Consider the following 15,187-nt stretch of genomic DNA (forward strand, 5'->3'; position numbering starts at 1 on the left):
CTCCTTGTTCAAACTTACCAAGTGGAGACCCATTTCATTGATGGGCTCTACGTATAAGATTTTCAGGAAGGTATTGGCAAATTGTCTCCATAAACAATTGCGTGATCTTGTTCATCCTCAACAATATGGGTTTATTAAGGGCAGGAATATTCTTCATAGTATTGTCAATGCATAGATGGCCATAGACTATGCGCGGCACACACAACAAGAGGTCGTTTTGGTACAACTAGACTTGGAAAAGGCCTTTGACTATTTGGAATGGTCTTTTGTTGTAGATCTACACTATTAGTATTTGTGCCACCTCCCATGTCATGCTAAATGGTGGAATCACCAAGTCTTTTTCCCTTGTGTGATCGATCAAATAGGGTTGTCCTCTTAGGCCACTCTTCTTTGCACTTGTGACTCACCCTATTCTTTCCATGCTATTGCATCTTGTGGATATGGGGAAGTTAGCTGGTCTTTCTCTACCTTTGTAGTGACAGTTTGTTGGTTAGGCACTAGCTGATGATACTTTCATGATTCTGAAAGTTGATGCTTCTAATCTTCGGTCAACCTTCGATATATGGGAGTTGTTTGGGAATGTGTCAGCAGCTCCCGAATCAATGCTACAAAATCTTCCCTTATTGATTGCATTGCCTCCAATCTTCCAGATTTAGGATGGCAAGGTAAAGCTTGTACAACATGGCAACATTGTAAGACATCTTGGCTACCCCTTGGGGGTTGATGTGCAGCTGAAAGTCTTACTGAAATGGATATCATAGAAACTAGAAGCCAAGTTTGTATATTGGAAATCTCAAGCTTGGCCATTCCATGTGCATCTCAAAGGTAGTCCAGACCATTATGCTTCCTATGCTCATCTACTTCTTGGCATTGCTGCCTTGGAGCAATGTTGCCTTGAAGGGTCTCGCCCCCCATTTTTGTTTTGTGCTTTGGAAGAAGGATTCTGTGCAAGCAAGTATATCTTGGATATTGTGGAGTCATGTTTGCACCTTGAAACCCATGGGTGGTGGGGCTGTTTTGGATGTCGGGACCCATATGACAGCCCTCTGTTGGTCATTGTATTAGGCCCTATATATTGGTGAACAACCCTGGACCCTTATTGCTCATGCTTTCCTCGAAGAATAGGACCTTTGCCATGGCAATACAAGGATTCAGGGGTTCTTGGTGGCAGGTCCTCGATGTTGAGGCTCACTTTTGTACGTTTGCCTTGGGCCTTCTTAACCATTTGGTGTCTTCATGGAAAATTGTCCTTTCCATTGCTCGTTGGCATCCGACAGAGGATAGACAGGTAGTTAATTCATTCTTGATAGAAATTCTGGTGGTCTCTCCGATTCTTTTGTGGGAAGGCAAATCAGAGGAGATACCCATATTTAATCTCATGGCATGCCTTGGATTGACCTTAGTGGTTGATGCCACTCTTGCCCTGAGGTACCTTGATGTCCTTTCGCACCATCATAAGAGTCTTTTGGGTACTGCATGGCTACAATGATCTTTGGGGTAAAGTCTGTGATCTCTTGCAGGACCAGCAACCCTTTCCTATTCTTGATTCTGATTGCCCTTGGCAGGATCGGGATCTTGCAAGGTGTTTGACCCTTTAGTCCTCTTCAATTAATCAGATCTATCATCTCATGATCAGAGACCATGCATGCATCACCATGAAAGCCAATTCTCTTTGGGGATTGCACAAATCTAAAGCTTGTTGGAAAGTGACAATAATGGAGGGATGGATCCATAAGACGCCATTCAAATGCAAGGTATCCATTTGGAGAATGTTGGTGGGGGGCGTTCCTCTTGTGTTGGCCCTTCACCACAAAGGTATATCTAATGGGAATTGTTTCTTTTGTACCATTGTAGTGGAGTCTTCCCATCACAGATTCATTTCTTGCCCTTTTGCTTGGAAGATTTGGGCCCTTCTCTCGAACATTTGGCATGTGGTGGTGGGCACAAGGATGCATCCACTTGATTGGGTTTTTGGAAAAGCTAAATACAATGGTTTGCCTCAGCCTCACATGAAGATTCTATTTTACTTTTTCAGATTTTGGGGTTGTTGGCATATTTGGGTCACTCAAAACGCGTTCATTTTTAATGCTACCTCAAGCATTCAACATCATGTTGCGAAACTTAAAGGTCTTCTCCGGTGGTAGCTTGACCTTCTACAACATGTTGATATCTTGGTCAAAGATGATTTAGTCCCTTAGCATATGGCAATCTCCTCTGTTTCTTTGTTGTGACTTTGTATCTTTTATGCATGATGGACTAGAGCCATCTTGCATCTTGTAATCTTACAATCTTGTACTTATATTTTTCGTAACTAACACGATTACGTATATATATATATATATATATATATATATATATATATATAGAGAGAGAGAGAGAGAGAGAGAGAGAGAGAGAGAGAGAGAGAGAGAGAGAGAGAGAGAGAGAGAGAGAGAGAGAGAGAGAGAGAGAGAGAGAGAGAGAGAGAGAGCTTTTACGAAAAAAAAAGAGAGAGAGCTTTTACGAAAAAAAAGAGAGAGAGAGAGAGCTTGCGGAAATCTGAGTCATGGTGGAAGGCTACTGTGATGGAAGGCTGGTTGAATAAGACCCCTTTCAAATGTAAGGTCTTTCTTTGGCTCGTCATGATTGGTGGTCTCCCTCTTGCTTCGGCCCTTTCCAAGCATCGCATCTTGAACGGCAATTGTTTCTTCTGTACCACTACTGCAGAATTGGCCCGACATCGATTTATTTCTTGCCCGCTCGCCAAGAATATCTGGTTGTTCTTGTCACAGGTTTGGCGCGCAGTGGTGGGATCCTCACTAACCCCTTTCGATTGGGTTTTTGTGCGCCCAAAATACCCCACACCGCCCCAATTGCATATGAAGATCTTATTCCACTTCTTCAGATACTGGGGATACTGGCACACTTGGACCACTCGGAATGCCTTTCTTTTTGATTTGGCATCTAATGTATCGAGACACCTTGCCCGGCTTAAAGGTCTTTTGCATTGGCAGATAGATCTTATTCGGCATTCGGACTTGCTCCCTCGGGAGGACCTGCTTCCCTGGCATATGGCAATTTCCTCTGGGTCTTTGCCATGACTTGTGTAACTTTTTCGTAGCCTAGTATTGGGTTTTTACACACGTTGGCTTAGGGCCCTCATGTATTTTGTAATCATGTAAACTTGTACCTTTTTTCGTAATTAATACAATTACCTTTTACGAAAAAGAGAGAGAGAGAGAGAGAGAGAGAGAGAGAGAGAGAGAGAGAGAGAGAGAGAGAGAGAGAGAGATCCTTTTTAGTGCATTACTACGGGGATTCTCCACACGTTGGCCTAGGGCCCTCGTGTCTCTTGTAATCAGAAAAAGAGAGAGAGAAAGAGAGAGAGAACCTCTTCACATGATGGCTTAGTGTCATCATGTATCTTGTAATCAAGTAATCTTGTATTTTTTTCGTAATTAATACAATTACCTTTTACGAAAAAAAAGAGAGAGAGAGAGAGGAGAGAAGCATGGTTGGTCTGGATATGGTTTTTATCGACCAAATGGTGGTAGCCCTTGGTTCAGATTCTGATACAAAGGAACCAGAGGATATGGTTCCTTGCACAGAGGAGATGCCTCTTGGTCTTGACTTTCAGCCTACGGGCAAACGCTCCAAGCATACTTCGGAAGAGACAATGGGTCATCAGGAACGTTTTATGCTCAGGTTGCCTCTGATTTTGTGGATTCTCAGGATATTGACTTGGAGCATTTGCTAGAGTTTGCCAACACTCTGCTTGGCGATGATGTCCAACATAATCATGAAGCTTTTTCTGACTCTGGATCTGAAGATGTTCTGGAAGCCACGGTGGACTCGAAAAATGTCTTGTGCTCTTTTTTGGTGTTTTATGACCGTGCTGTTATACTCCTGTTCACTGGCAGGATCCTAGTGCTTTCCCATATTTGCCGGTGGCTGCATCATTTACTACAAGGGGAGTGTGTTGAGGAGATTTTTGTTGGGCCCCGAGGCTTCTATGAGGTGCTGTTGAAATCGGAGAAGCATCGGGCTGATCTCCTGTCTAAACTGCCATTGTTCTTCGATCTCCGTTTGGTCCATGTTGTGCTAGGTGCCCTATGGCACACTTTCAGCACTTGCTTCAACGTGAATGCCCCGTGTGGGTTGAAGTGGAGAATTGCTTGGCTGTCTATTGGCCTTTGTTAAAGGATGCCATGGCCGTTGTGGGAACTGTTCTGGTTCCCCCGAGCCTAAGGGCCATGAATCGTAACCGTTTGTGTATGTTATGGGACACTGCTAGGAAAAGGCGTGCATGGCTTCGTATTAATTGCTCTGGCATGCATCCTTTGCACTTTCGTTTGAAATGGGGCAACTTTGCAGGACACTGCTTTTCGTGTGGAAAATTGGGGCATTTTATGGCCGAATGCCCAGAGAAGCAACCGTCTTCAGATGATGAGCATGTTGTGCTACCTATGGAAGACATGGTGCTTGATGCTCCGTCACAGGATGCAACCCAGCCACCTAAAGTTTTGGATAAAGGTAAACAACCTGTTTCGGGTTTGGATTCCCGTGGCAATGACTGGGTAGAGGCTCATCCCAAAAAAGGTAAAAAGTTTGATGCTGGCGTGGCGGATACTGGGCCTAATGTTTCACAAGATTCCATACGCACGTATATGCGCAGGAAAGAAATGTTGTCTTCAGAGCATGCTGCGCGTACTATGGTTCCTTCTGCTCCCCGAAATCAGTCTACTAGGAAAGTATATATAGACAGTCCAAAGGGCCCACCCGCTAAGCTGGCTTTTGATACTAGAGGGAATGTGATTACACCATGGGATCGTCGTTATCCCCGTTCCATCCCCAAGATAGTGGATATTCCGTCTACATCTAAAGCTGGCTATCAGAACTCTTTTGCTGTGTTAGCTGATTTTTTGGATGAGGGTGTCCTTGACATTCTAGCAGAAAAGGTTAAATCGAGGCAAGCGGTGCCTCGTTCCTGATTTTCTTTTTGAATACACATGAAGATAGCCATGTGGAATGTGTGCGGCATTTGTTCTCGCCATAAGCAACATGCCATGTGGACTGTATTGCATGAGAATCAGTGGGATGTCTTGTGTGCGGTTGAGCATAAGAGTCATGGTGAAGTAGGAAAAGTTGTGGATTGTCATGGGTTTCGCTTGTTTTATGCAGGGACATACGCCGGGCATTATTTTGGTGTGCTTATGATTGTACATGAGAAATATCAGCCTGTTCTTATTAAAAATGATGTACATGGCCGCTTTGTGGTAGTTGAAGTTTTATTTGAAGGAGAGATCTTATGGTTGCTGGGCCTCTATGCTCCGAATGACCCTTTATCCTGCCGGGATCTTTGGAATACTTTGAAGACCTCCTTGTCACTTGGCAGACGGGGTTTTTTGATGGGGGATTTTAATATGTGTGTTGATTGTTCATAGGCCACTTCAGGGCATTCAGTGATGGACACTCCGGAAAGTCGGGTGTGGAATGCGTTTGCGCTTGCTGTACTTAAGCAAGATCTCTAGTCATGGCTACACCCTTCTTCTACAGGGTTTACTTTCCATTCGGCACAGTATGCAACTACATGGTCGCGGTTGGACCGAATGTACATAATGTAGGATGATGATTTTCTTCCTGAGATACTGGAAATGACAGTCTTGCAGCAATATGCCTTGTCGGACCATTTCCCTCTCCAGCTTGAGATACTTGCACAACCCATTGCACCTTTTATGCAATTGCTGGATAGACTCCCTTTACGTTTCAACTCATCTTATTTGAAGCATTTAATCTTTTGGGGCTATATGCAGCAATTGATTGATAGATTTTTATTGGACTTCGCCGCTGAGGGCACTGTTTCCTTTGAATGATTGCTCTCTAATGTGCAGCGGGTTGCTCGGCAGTATGGGATCCACCATGCCTCTCTTTGTCAGCGGCGTCGACACGCAGCGGAGGACTTACTGGCTTTGGTTCGTTCTCTGCTGGTGGACACTCCAGATGATGAATTTCTGCTGTCACTGGCGATGCGTCTGGTTGATCTTATTAAAGAGTTTCAGTTGAAATCTTATCAGCAGGCCAAATTGCAAAATTTGATTGAGAATTTGCAAGATAGTGCTTGTCAAACTCATAAGTTCTTTCGCGCTCTGCATGCCTCTCCTGCTCGAGAAAATATGACTAGACTCCAGAATTCAGAAGGTTGAATGGTCACTGACCCCCAGACTATTGTCAATATGTGCAGGATTTATTTTCTAGATCTTCTTGGTTCTTCTCAGTTACCTTCTGACCAGGTTACGCATGCACATTCAGTCTTCTATGATCTGGTCCGACATCAGGTTCCACTTGATATGCAAAGTACTTTGGAGAGATATTTGTGAGGAGGAGGTTATGGATGTTTTGTTACGCCTGCCTAAGGATAAAAGTCCCGGTTGGGATGGTCTCACCAATGAATTCTTTGAGAGTTTTGCTACCCAACTGGTGAAGCCATTGACGGCTATGTTTCAACAGGTTTGGGAAACAGGGTTCATGCCTTCCTCATGGAAAGGTCTTATCAAACTGCTTCCAAAGGTTCCTTCGCCGTTGATGTTGCAACATTGGAGACCAATTTCTTTGATGGGTTCGATGTATAAAATCTTTTCCAAAGTGTTGGTGAATCGGCTCCACAAGCATCTTCCGGCCATTGTGCATCCTCTTCAATATGGTTTCATTAAGGGCCACAACATTCTGCATAATCTTTTAAATGTGCAAATGGCTATTGACTATGCAAGGCACTCTTGTAAGAAAGTGGTATTGATTCATTTGGATCTGGAAAAGGCTTTTGACTATTTAGACTGGTCTTTCATTGCAGAACTTATGTCTACTATGGGCTTTGGTAATCGGATGTCCCGCTTGATCTACACCATTAGTGTTGCGGCTTCTTCGCAAGTTATGCTAAATGGTGGTGTTACAGAGCCCTTTGTCCTTGCACGCTCTGTGAGACAGGGTTGCCCTTTGAGTCCTCTCTTCTTTGCCCTGACGACTCATCCGGTTCTTTCAATGTTATCTTCCATGGCAGCTTCTACTCAGTTGGCCGGATTGTCTCTTCCTTTTGATCAGCACTTCATTATCAATCTTTGGCTGATGACAACTTTATGATTTTGCGTGCGGACAAGGATAATATTCGCAAGGCATTAGATGTTTGGACGCTCTTTGGTCATGCTTCTGGTCTTCGTATCAATGCTTTCAAATCAGCCATTCTCAGTTGCACGGAGTCCGATTTACAATCATTGGGTTGGCAAGGACAAGTTGTTCCCCGTGGTTCCATTGTCAGGCATCTTGGGTACCCTTTGGGTGTTGATGTTCGGCCGAAACAACTACTACAGTGGATTTCACAGAAACTAGCAGCTAAGTTTCTGTATTGGAAGTCGTAAGCTTGGCCCTTCCATGTTCGCCTCAAAGTGGCTCAGACAATTATGCTGCCAATGCTTACATATTTCTTGCCATTGCTGCCTTGGACTCCTACTACTTTGAATGCTCTCACTCGGCCCATTCGTTTCATGTTATGGAAGAAGGATTCATTGCATGCAGGTATTTCGCGGATTTCGTGGTCGCATACATGTACCCCCAAAGGCCTGGGTGGTGGGGCTATTTTGGATGCCGAAACTCATATGCTGGCACTTCTTTGGTCTCTTTTTCGTGCCATGTGTGTGGAGCATCACCCGTGGGCCGTTATAGCCCGTTATTTTCTTGAGGACGGCGGGCTTCTGCATGTTAATACACAAATTCGAAGCTCCTGTTGGCATGTTCTTAATGCAGATTCTCGGTTTTCGAGTCCTTCCTCATCCCTGCTTGTTCATTTGGTTGGCTCCTGGCAATTGGTTCTCTAGAAGGCGCGTTGGCATCCAGCGGAGGACCACTTACATAATAACTCTTTTCAACTGGAATTGTTGGCAGCCTCGAGATTACTTTCATGGGAAGGCAAACATGAGCTCAGACCAAAATTTAACTGCATGACCCGTTTGGGCTTGACTTTAGTTGCAGATGCCACCCTTGTTAGTCGTAATGCCTTCATATCGTTTCGTACTGGCAGGAGGCTTTTCAGAATCCCTCGTGGATACCGTGATTTATGGGAACAGCTTTTGTTAGTGCTTCAGAGCAGGCAACCCTTTCCTGCCCTTGCTGTGGATCGTCCTTGGCAGGACTGGGTCCTTGTGTAACCGGCCTGTTCACTGGGAAGGGCGGTAGTGTACAACCAAAATATATAAATGCTTTCACCCAATTAACAGTCGCCCACTTTACCTGAACTTAAAGACACAGAATCAAGAAGAAAAACAGGAAGCTAGAATGCTCGTGCTGCCACACAGACACCCTGTTGGCCCCTAAGTTAGGCGCCCCTTGCGGTATTTCTTTATTTTTAAAGAGAGAAAGTACAATGGGCTGTCTTTCACCTATTCTAGGTGAAATTTGGCAGCATAACAGTACAATTACTGACCCAAATCAAGTTGACCAGGAGGGGAAACTCTGCCCAAGTCTGAAACTTCAGGTTGGAGTGCAGAATTGACCATTTCAGTCTGCTGTAATTACTGGTTCAGACCTGTTCTGAGACCTGTTTACAACTCATATTGTTCTCTGTACTGTTCAGCATCATCTGGGCCAAATGCCCCTTGATTCTGACATCAATTGGGCTCTGTATTAACCTTTGAACAGTCCAGAATCAGAACTGATTTAGTGCCGTTTCAGACACTTGCTTGGTGAGATTACTACCCTCACATGTTCCTGCTTGTGGGCAGCAAACAAGTGCTCCTGTTCCTGGAGAACAGAGGCTCTGCCTCATGCAAAAACAACATATTCTACACAGCTGTACCTGAACTAGAAGAAAGGCCCTTGATTCTACAGCATAACCATACTGTCAGGGAGAGAGAGAGAGAGTAGGAAACAAGCTCAGCCCTCTGTGCATCATAGACAAGGTAGACCAGCTCTCAAGAGCTCTCCATCTGCAGCAATCCATCTCAAATGAGCCCCTATTCATCAAAAAACTGCACGCCAGCCCTCTTTTAAAGAGGTAAGTGCACAACTTTGTGCCAAGTGGCAGCACTGTAAGATATTTCCCATTCCAGCCTTCCGTTCTAAAATTCTCCATCCTTGGTGCAGAATTTGACCTCGGCACAAACCAGAGGATTGATCCTCGTGCAAAAACGAAGATAATGACGTGAACAGATTCTGGGATCCAAAAATAGTAACTCCCTAAATTTTAGGAGTTGCTTCCATTGTATCCCCACTAGTCTTCTGACCATCTTTGCAGACTATGGCTACATTCAAATTTGCAATGTAGCTCAACTGAAAGTAAATTTCCACTGATGACCCCACATGGACTAATCTCTTGCAGATTTGTCCATCTTCACTTTGAACTAGTCTCTTCCAGGCTAGTTGTTCAACACACTTGTCCATATACACTTTCACAAGTCTCTTCCAGGCTTGTCAATCTACAGTGCCATCAATCTCTTGCAGACTTGTACTGGACCTTAACTATCCAGTCTTGACTCACTTGACATTCCTGTCCGTTTCACATACTGGCCATGCAACTCAGGCATTTAGATTTCAAGAGGGATCCTTCCAAAAAGAAAAACCAAATAGAATATGTAATAAAGAAATCAACAAAAAGGTAATAGTTGTCACAGTCTTGTGACACCTTGCAGGTCGGTTGAATTTGGAAAAGGCCTCAGCTAACCAGGTGTATCATCTTTTGATTAAAGATCATCAATGGCTGGTTACTAAAGCTAATACTGTATGGGGGTTGCGGAAATCTCAGTCATGGTGGAAGGCAACTGTGATGGAGGGATGGTTGAACAAGACACCTTTCAAATGCAAGGTCTTTCTTTGGAGGGTAATGATTGGTGGTCTTCCTCTTGCCTCGGCCCTTTCCAAGCGTCCAATCTCTAACGGCAATTGTTTCTTCTGCACCACTACTGTGGAATCGACCCGTCATCGATTTATTTCTTGCCCTCTCGCAAAGAATATCTGGTCACTTTTGTCAGCGGTTTGGCGAGCTGTGGTTGGTTTCTCACTAAGCCCTTTCGATTGGGTTTTTGTACGCCCAAAATACCCCACACCGGCTCAGTTGCATATGAAGATCTTGTTCCACTTTCTTAGATACTGGGGATGTTGGCACAATTGGACCACTCAGAATACCTTTCTTTTTGATTTGGCCTCTAATGTTCCGGGACACATTGCCAGGCTTAAAGGCCTCTTGCTTTGGCAGATAGATCTCATTCGGCACTCTGACTTGCTCCCTCGGGAAGACTTACTTCCCTGGCATATGGCAATTTCCTTTGCGTCTTTGCCATGACTTGTGTAGTTCTTTCCTAGTTTTGTACTGACAGTTTACACACGTTGGCTTAAAGCCATCGTGTATCTTGTAATCATGTAAACTTGTACCTTTTTTTCGTAATTAATAGAATTACCTTTTATGAAAAAAAAAAGAGAGAGAGATTAACGTCTACAAAAGGACAAATCGGCCTTTGAGACCAAAATGTTACATATGAAAAGATAGGGAATTTTCCGGAGTCCCCAAGATAGCTGGCATCTAATGCTATGACTAACTAAATAGAAAATGAACAATAAATAATACATAGCTAATGAGTATAGAATGATGTCTAAGCTAGATACAATGTGGAATTGCTCAAGAAGCATTCTCATCCTAAGATATCTCTCATAGGTCTATCTAGCATAGAGAAATTGAAATGGCGAGGTATGGTCCCCCGATGATGGTGTAGTTGTGAGAGTGCATAATGGAAGAGAAACACGAACACACGGGGAAGCAAAGAGAGAGAAAGAGAGCAAGCAAAAGATGAAGGAAGAATTGTGTACTAATTGAAGAAGAATGTTGATGCAATGAGGACGGATTGATCAGTCCTTGCACGCAGCCCAAAGCGTCAGTGAGGGCACCAAATAAAGTTGATGACGATGGTAGTACCAAGCGCGGAGTGTTCGAGTGTCAGAGTGTGCACCTGCAAGCAGAAGACTGAAGATTGAAGAGTGTGTATGTTTGCTAAGTGGGGGGTGTTGCTATAAATAGCCAAAGACCAAAAAATTGGCCAACTTGCACTTGTAGGGGCCATAAATGCTCGTCACTCTTGGAAGAATGCTAGACAAAACTAGGGGTTCCCAAAAAAATCCTAGATGACAATAACAATGTTCAGTAGATATAGACAGATTGTGGAAAGGAGAAACTAGCCTAGGAATGCACATAGGAGGCCGACAACAAAAGAAAATGCACCTAAACCACGAGAGCTCCTATGTCTCTGTCAGACTCTGATAGGAGCTCACAACGAGGAGATGATAGACTGACATGACTAACATAGGCAAGCTAACACCCCCTCTCAAATCGTGGGAGTGTCTGAAGACCCAACAACCTCATGTGATGAAGTATAGAAGCCTTGGGCAAAGGCTTCGTGAAGAGATCTGCTGCGTTGCTCCGTTGTGGAACAATAGGCCACCGCTAACTTGGAATTCATGGTCCACTCTCGAACATAGTGATGTGGAACCTTGATGTGCTTCATGCAAGCATGAAACATAGAGTTCTTTGCTAGAGCTAGAGCACTTTTGTTGTCCACATGCAACTCCATAGGCCTAGGCTGAGGAAAGCTAATCTCTACCAACATGCGGCGAAGCCAAACCACCTCCATAGTTGTAGTGACCCTTAGGCCGGCATTATTGAATTAATTAATGCCTAGTCTCTAATGTCACCACTGACATTAGTGGCCAATAAATTGGTCTAGGTTGAAATCTGACCCTGAGGTGCTACCTATCAAAGTGCAGCGAATGAGAAAGCATATGGACAAGACTGAAAGAAAATGAACACGAGAAGAGGGAGATAGAACAAAGACAGAACGTAGAAATATGTAGTCAATGAATGCTAAAATGAAGAAGCTAGATATATGAGGGTTGTCGATGTATCTCCTCGAGCCAGCCTCTCTCCCCCAACACCTAAAAAGACAAGTGATGGAGAGCAGGCTGCCTAGTGGCTATATATAGTATAAAATGAAGCAATACAACAAACAAGGCGGCCAACCAATTGGTCGACCAGCTGGTGACCAGCCATGCTACGAAATAAAAATGTCATGTGCCATCTAATAAATCTCCAATCCAAGGAAGAAGTGTAGGATCCCTAGATCATCATGTCAAACTCCTGTCTCAAAATCTCTTGAGTACAACCTGTGAGATGGAAGGATCGAGGTGCAGGCGGGATTCAATAGATAGTGTGAGAGTGAGAGACAGAGTTGAAGCACGACACCCAAGAGAATAGGCTGAATTAGTGTAACCAGAAAGTACAAAGTACAACCCTTAAACCTTAGGGTTGTAGGGGATGTTCACACGCGACACACACTAAATGCCCAAATGTGTGTAACATAAGCACATAAGTACATACGACAATAAGACCATAAGTTTGGGGGAAAAAACCTCTCCTACCGAGAGTAAAAAGTGCCCCAGTGTCCTACTGGTCATCGACACTTCCATATGAGCGTAGGCGTAAGTGAGGCGTGAGTCAAATACCCAACAAACCCCCCTGGAGTGAAGAGTGATCAAGAGTACAAGGATCATCCGCCACCAAAGGATATCAAATTTAAAGCATCGCGAAATGCTTCAAATTTGTCACGAGGAAGAGCTTTGGTGAAGATGTCTGCCACATTACTGGTGGTAGGACAATAGACAAGGCTGGTATCACTTGCATGTAGCCTCTCTCTGACAAAGTGATAATGAATCTCAATGTGTTTCGTGCGAGCATGAAACACTGGGTTCCGTGCCACTACAATGGCACTCTGACTGTCAGTGAACAAAGGAGTAGGCTCAGTAACAGATACATCCAAATCAGCTAGCAAGCGTCTAAGCCATATGCATTCAACTGTGGTAGTGAAAGCTGCCTTGTATTCAGCTTTACATGACGATGTGGCAACAGTGGATTGTTTCTTGCTAAGCCAAGAAATGCAAGAAGAGCCAAGAAAGAAACAATTGCCACTAGTGGAGTGACGTGTATCATAATCACCAGCCCAATCAGAATCACTGTAAGCATGTAACTGCAGTGGTCCCCCCTTGGCATAAAGCAACCCAAGAGAACGAGTACCCTGCAAGTAGCGAAAAACACGCTTGACAGCTTGCCAATGTGACATACGTGGCTGATGCATATACCTGCTCAAAGCTGAAACTGCAAACTGTATGTCCGGCCTAGTATTGCAGAGATAGATAAGACATTCAACTGCAGGAGCATATGTATGTATATCAAACAAATCAGTGTCATCATGTAATGATAGTTTCAGTCCAGGTTCCATGGGAGTACAAACTGGCTTGCAATCCTGTAAGCCAAACTTCTCAAGAAGCTGCCCAATATACCTTGACTGTGATAGCCCAATACCGCGAGCATTATGTATGAACTGGATGCCCAAGTAGTAATGCAAAACTCCCAAGTCAGACATGTCAAAAGTTTGCTGCAAATTTTGTTTGAATGCTGAAATCTGATCAGCATGTGTTCCAGTGAGCAAAAGGTCATCAACATAAAGACATATAATCAGCATAGATCCCCCTTCTTTACATATGTAAAGGGTAGACTCAGATGAGCTGTTTAGAAACCCCTGACCAAGCAAGAAAGCATCTATTTTTGCATACCAAGCTCTAGGAGCTTGTTTCAAACCATATAGTGCCTTTTTAAGCTTGCATACCAAATGTTCTGAGCCTTCAACTGCAAAACCAATGGGCTGCTGTACATAAACTTCCTCCTGAAGTTCCCCATGTAAAAATGCAGTCTTGATATCTAGCTGATGCACTGTCCAACCATAATGTGCAGCCAAAGCAATCATAGACCTAATGGTCGTCATACGGGAAGTAGGAGCAAATGTCTCCTCATAATCAATGCCCTTTTTTTGTGCGTAGCCTTTAGCTACCAGCCGTGCCTTGTATTTATCAATGGATCCATCTGCTTTTCTTTTCAATTTGTAGACCCATTTCGTTCCAATGGCTTTCTTCCCAAATGGCAAGGACACCAAATCCCAAGTTTGATTCTTAGTAATAGAATCTAATTCAGCTTGCATAGCTGCCATCCAATGCACACTGTGTTGTGCATCCTCATAACATTCAGGCTCTTCATTATCAAAAGTACTTGCTGCCATAATAAACTCCATGGTATGTGCCGAATCATGCAAACGAGTTTGCCTTCTAGTACGACCAGCCATGGGTGCATCCAAAGGACTATCTTGCATAGTCTGCAAATACCATCTAGGTAGCTGTCTAGCATCCTGACTGTGTGCAAGCTCTTGCTGAATTTCAGTTTCAGCATGATGCTGAATATTCCGATCAGCCAATGGCTGAATTTCTGCACTTTCCATAGGAGCAGCTGGCTGAACATTAGGTTCATTTTTTGAAGCTCCAGCTGAATCACCAAAAGTAATGGGCAGCAGCCCTTCAAAAACATCACGGGCAGCCTGATATGTATCCACACTAGCCAAGGATAATTCTGATTTTTCATCAAAAACAACATCCTGCTGACAAAAACCTTCTTTGTAACGGGATCATAGAGTCTGTAGCCTTTGCTCTCATTGCTATATCCCATAAAAATGCACTTAACAGCCTTATTGTCCAATTTTTTTCTAAGTACCTGTGGAATATGGGCATAGGCAAGACACCCAAAGGTACGAAAGTGACCAACAGAAGGTTTATGGCTGTTCCAAGCCTCAAAAGGTGTGATGGTCTTCAAGGCTTTGGTAGGGCATCTGTTCAAAATATGGCAAGCACACATGATTGCTTCCATCCAAAAACTATGAGGCAAGCTCTTTGCCTTCAGCATACATCTGGCCATCTCCATGAGTGACCGATTCTTCCTCTCTGCTACCCCATTCTGCTGTGGAGTATAAGCTATAGTATACTGATGGACTATGCCCTTCTGCTGCAAAAAAGAATTCAGCATAGAGGACATGTATTCCCCCCCTCGGTCCGAACGGAGAGTCTTAATCTTGCATCCAAATTGATTTTCAACAAGTGCACTGAAAGCCAAAAATGCATCATACACTTCTGACTTCTTTTTCAAATAGTAGACCTAGCAAAAACGTGTAAAGTCATCAATGAATGTCACAAAATAATAACAACCGCCCAATGACATGGTCTGCATAGGCCCACAAACATCTGAATGCACCAACTGCAATCTGGTTGTTGCTCTGAAAGCAACATCACGAGGAAATGAGAA

At 43.9% G+C, this 15,187-nt stretch overlaps 1 protein-coding gene across 2 annotated transcripts in view; it reads left to right on the forward strand.

Moving 5' to 3' along the window:
- LOC148010218 (uncharacterized) overlaps positions 1 to 15,187 on the forward strand; it is a 167,797-nt gene that overhangs the window by 39,136 nt on the left and 113,474 nt on the right. The window lies entirely within an intron of this gene.

This window comes from Lygodium microphyllum, chromosome 30 (genome assembly GCF_053477565.2).
Source record: "Lygodium microphyllum isolate KBCC chromosome 30, Lygodium_microphyllum_v1.1.10, whole genome shotgun sequence".
Lineage (NCBI taxonomy): Eukaryota > Viridiplantae > Streptophyta > Polypodiopsida > Schizaeales > Lygodiaceae > Lygodium > Lygodium microphyllum.